The sequence below is a fragment of the Triticum urartu genome, chromosome 6A (assembly GCF_056163025.1).
Source record: "Triticum urartu cultivar PI428250 chromosome 6A, HENAU_Tu73, whole genome shotgun sequence".
NCBI classification, from domain to species: Eukaryota; Viridiplantae; Streptophyta; class Magnoliopsida; order Poales; family Poaceae; genus Triticum; species Triticum urartu.
Window position 1 is genome coordinate 401,075,455 of NC_141878.1, and position 5,349 is coordinate 401,080,803.

Sequence of the window (5,349 nt, forward strand, 5' to 3'; positions counted from 1 at the left end):
ACATGCCTATGCCGTCCAGAACGCATGGCAACGCCACGGTCACGCGGTGACCACGCGGCGAGCATGCGAGTCTACGCGCTTTGGAGTTGGGGCCCTGGGCCACCGTCCAAACCTCAACGTATCACCACCAAACCATGTATTTATGCTTAAATATATACTTATGTACCTATAAATGATTTTTGGAAAAAAAATAAAGAGCAAACTATAAGGCAGCTGCAGTTCAAATTTGACCCGCTTCCTCCTGAATCGGTGGAAATTTGTCTTTTTCACCAGAGGTGGATAAAAAAAATTTACACCCAACCATTTTGTAAATTGTGCATTAAACATGGCTTAGTGTTTTAGAAAATTGATTTGGTCCGTTTTTGCAACAATTATTTGGTAGTTCCTTCACAAAAAAATTCATTTTGGGCACTCGAAAAATGGAAAATGAATTTTCCGTGCAAAGAAAATGAAAACTCCCTTAGGAAACATTGTTTGGAATTCCAAGATGCACCCTTGTGCATGATATGAGATCATTTGAACAAAATATGTCATGAATGAGGCCATAAGATTGATCATTTGGCTCGAAAGCCATGAATCTTCATGCATGAGAGCTCATTTCTAAGAACACTTTTTCAAAAGAATTGTCATATTACAAGTTTATTAATTTTTCCTGGAAACTTGGTCACATATAATGACACAATGCGAAGGTTTTCCAATTTTTTTATTTTTTTATTTTTATGCCCGTTTCAAAATGCGGTCAAAACGGCGGGCTTGACCGTTCCTAGCCAGTGGTTGAATCTTGGAAAACTTTTGATGTTTCTCTGATTAAATAGATACTTATGTACCTAGAAATGATTTCTGAAAAAAAAATAAAGAGCAAACTATGAGGCAGCTGTAGTTCAAATTTTACCCGCTTCCTACTGAATCGGTGGAAACTTGTCTTTTTCACGAGAGGTGGATTGAAACTTTTGACACCCAACCATTTGGTCAATTGTGCATTATACATGACCTAGTATTTTATAAAAATGATTTGGTCCAATATTGCAACAAATATGGTAGGTCCTTCACAAGAAAAACTCATTTTGGGCACTCTAAAAATAGAAAATGATTTTTTTGTCAAAAGAAAATGAAAACTTCCTTAGGCAACATTGTTTGCTATCCCAAGATGCACCCTTGTGCACAATATGAGATCATTTGAAGAAACTATGTCATGAATGTGGCCATAAGATTGATCATTTGGCTTGAAAGCCATGCATCTTTACGCATGATAGCTCGTTTCTGAGAACACTTTTTTAAAAAATTACCGTATTACAAGTTTATTATTTTTCCTGGTAACTTGGTCACATATAATGACACAATGTGAAGGTTTTCCATTTTTTGAATTTTTTGAATTTTTTATGCTCGTTTCAAAATGCGCTCAAAACGGCGGGCTTGATTGTTCCTAGCTAGTGGTTGAATCTTGAAAACCTTTTTGTGTTTGTCTAATTAAATAGATACTTATGTACCTAGAAATGATTTTTGGAAAAAATAAATAGCAAACTATGAGGTAGTTGCAGTTCAAATTTTACGCGCTTCCTACTGAATCGGCGAAAATTTGTCTTTTTCACGAGAGGTGGATCGAAACTTTTGACACCCAACCATTTGGTCAATTGTGCATTATATATGACCTAGTATTTTATAAAAATGATTTGGTCCAATACTGAAACAAATATATGGTAGGTCCTTCACAAAAGAAATTCATTTTGGACACTCAAAAAATAGAAAATGAAATTTCCATGCAAAGAAAATGAACATTTCCTTTGTCAACATTGTTCCTCATTCCAAGATGCAAACTTGTGTAAAATATAATCTCATTTGAACTATTCCAAGATGCAAACTTATGCAAATATATTCTTTTTTTAATTTCCAGCTCATAAACTAGTTGACATGATATTAACACATTATTTTGAGTCAACTGTGACCAATTTAAATGGTCATAACGTCCCACTACATTCTGATTGGTCCTTGAACATCTCACACGGATCGTGCATCAAACACCGTTGGATGCTTGCGGATCCAACGGCAGTGCTGAACCCTTCCACACCAACCCTAGCCTGGTCATTTTCCATCCACCCCCTGCCTCCTTTCTTCCCCACATCCATCCAGATCGCTCGAATCACTCGAACCCTTCCAGATCGAGACAGAGTAAGAGCTCGCCGCCACCTCCCTCCGGCGGAGCACGCCACCGTCCATGGCATCCTCCATGCCCTCCTCTTCTCACCCCTCCCCTTCCCTCACCAGAAGGGAGAGAAGAACCCAAGGGAGGGAGATCCAACGCGATCCAGCATCAGCCTCCGTTGCCTCGGCCTCGCGCCTCACCGGAGCAGCTCTGCCATCGGCCGAAGTTCCGCGGGTCATCGTGTTGCCCCGCTCTTCTTCCTCCCTCTGTTTATCTCTTCCTTTTTTTCTCTCAAGTCTCAACACCCCTATGTACTTCTCTGTGCAAGGACGCCTCCATGGACTTCCTCATCGAGCCGTCGCCTTAGTTCCAAGTCCGCTCCGCTCGAAACCATCTTCAACCTCCGTCAGCCCTGGTTCCTCGATGCCCCGCCAAGCACACGCCAAGCCGTCGCCGCGTTGAGCTCCACCGCCCAAGTCCGCTGTCCCGCCGCCCGCCGGACCTCCCTAGCTTTCTTCCTCCACTTCATCCCATCACTCCTCGAACGCATCAAGTCCCCCTGCATCAAGCACCGCCCTTGCCAAGACACATCGAGTGCACTCACACACGTGGTGTCAAGGGCGTTGACCGCGCCCCTGCCTGGCTAGATCACCAGCGCCTCCTAGCTCAATCCCCTGCTCGACTGCTCGCATGGTTGGGCTCCAACCTCGGCTCAGGTTCCCTTCTCCCCCCTCAGCTCAGGTTCGTTGCATCCCTTCCTTCCTCGCTCGATCTCCACCTCCCAATCCCACGGACCTTGCCCTACCACTTGTTACCGACCTATATCATCCACATGAGAGGTTGCTGCTCTACAGGCTGCACTCCCACTAGGAGAGGGCCACTAATGCTGCTCCTCGGCCTCGTGGCCACGGCCTTGGCTGCTGCTCTTGCGGCGGCCGACGACATCTCGGAGGGCGATGCCGATCCGCTCTACAGGTGAGACTTCCTCCCCTAGATTCATCCCTTGTTTAATCTCCTCGTGGTTGGGGTGGTTCCCATCCCTTGCGTGTGGCCTGCTCGACTTCTTGTCTCGGATTATGATTGCCTATTGTGCAACAGTATCGCGGACAAGCAACCGGGTGATACACGTAGAGCTATGTGCTAATAGTACGCAGCTCTCGTCTTATTTCTAGTAGAGTACTATATTCTACCACATGCTGTTGATTGGTGGATTAACATTGATACTAGTACTAGTACTACCGTGGTTTCTAGGGAACTGCAACTGGTTTTGTAGTTAGAGCTGGGAATATCTAGATGCGGTTGAATCCATCCCCCCTGTTTCTCTGTGGTGGGCTTGCAGCCACGCGATAATATTTAGATGTCAAATTCAGTAATATCCAGAATTTCAAATTCAGGAACATTAGCAACAACAAAGAAGCTATTGTATTTGGCTTTACGAAGATGCGCTGATTTTGTTCATACACTTCGAGCTACTGACTTGACTAGCAACCAACCAGCATGCTAGTAGTTACTCATGTTTTCCTTCCCTTTTTTACCAGAGCTTGCTTCGAAGAATGTCAAAGAACTGGCACCCTGAAAGAGGATTCTATTAAACATTGTATTGTGCTGACCAATGACCAGCCTAGTGGTAAAGCATGGTACGCGCACGAGCCATTGTACTTGAAGTGGAAGGAGTGGAACTGCAATAGCGAATACCGATACCATTGTATGATGGAAAGAGAGCAGGAAAGGGAAGAGCTTGGACTAGGGCCGGTCAAGTATCATGGCAAATGGCCTCTCAAACGTGCTTCTATGTTTCGGATACCTCTAGCTCCATGTTAGTCTTTATCACTTTGTGTCTAGTACCACGGTTAAATCACTTTGTTTCTCATGTTCACTTTCTTACATTACTTGCTATTGTTTCATTTCCAGGAGCCTCTTTATGCAGCTCTATCTGCTCTGACTCTCCTCGTGCAATTCAATGGATGGCTATAGTTTTTCCTCTTGCTTTCTTACAAGCTGCCTCTTAGTCCAGAAACTCATGTGACATACTACGAATACACCGGATTATGGCACATAAATGTGCTCTTGGCCATGAATTTGTGGTTCTGGTGTGCCATATATTCTACATGGACGGCCTCCTCCTCGGTACCTGCTCCCCACCTCTACCTATTGTTTCTTGCGCCCTATTGTTTTCAATGTCTTGCCTGATTCTATGGCTTGGTGTGGGCGGGCGCAGACACGGAGGTGCAGGAGAAGATCTCGCGAGGTACGGCAAGGTGTTCGACTGGTCCCTCAAGACCAATATGATGGGTGAAAAGGCCACCGAGTCAGCGCACATCTTCATCAACGAGTGCAGCCTCGCTAGCCTACTCACCCCGGAGCAGTTCCTCGAGGAGCGTGAGGGCATGATGCAGGAGCTCTTCCCCTCCCGCGCCGTCCTGCCTGGTTTGTTTCTCCCCTTCTAATCATACTCTTGAGAGTTTATCTGTAAGTGATGTGTCGATCTTAGTCACTTGCTAGTTGAGTGGGCAAGTAAATTGTGGGTTTAGTTTAACATGGCTGCTTAACTGTAGGAGCATTATGTATTTGATAGTTCAATTCACTTTGTTAATAATCTGTTAGACGGAAGAAGAGAAGGAATGGAATTTGAGTTGTAGAACATCTTTTAAGTTGATGTAATTAGCTTTCCTGCAATTGCTTCAGTTGCTTTTGTGGCTTTCTAACATCTCCATTATAATAGTCTAGATGGATGATGTGCTTGCTTACTTGCTATGCTTGCAATGAACCATGTGGTATATGCTATCCACTCCACACAAGGCCCAAGGGATCAGTATACTGATCAGCAGAACTCTTTTAACAAATTAGTTAATATGTTCCTGGTGTTCGTGCAAAATGAGTTAAGTAGTTTAAATTTGCGGTTACATAGTTTGACCTTCACATTTCTTCATTTTTCTTGACAAGTTGAATATGTCCAGATGGTCTGAAAACAAAGAAACATTCAGTTCATTTATACTGAATCTTCTAGAAAACCTGAAGGAAATATCTAATACAACTATCTAATTATTCCCCCAACCTTGTAGACTAGTAGATTAGATCTAACTACACAAGTATAGCATGCTCAGATTAGTATGTACTGTTGTACAAGTTTAATGCAGAGTATTTCGATAGTATTGTTGTACAAGTTTAATGCAGAGTATTTCGGTAGTATTTTGGTATGCACTCCTGAA

The 5,349-nt window shown here is 43.5% G+C and overlaps 1 pseudogene; it reads left to right on the forward strand.

The window, feature by feature from the left end:
- Positions 1-2,972: 2,972 nt before the first annotated feature.
- Positions 2,973-4,587, forward strand: LOC125517579 (uncharacterized; annotated as a pseudogene).
- Positions 4,588-5,349: the final 762 nt, after the last annotated feature.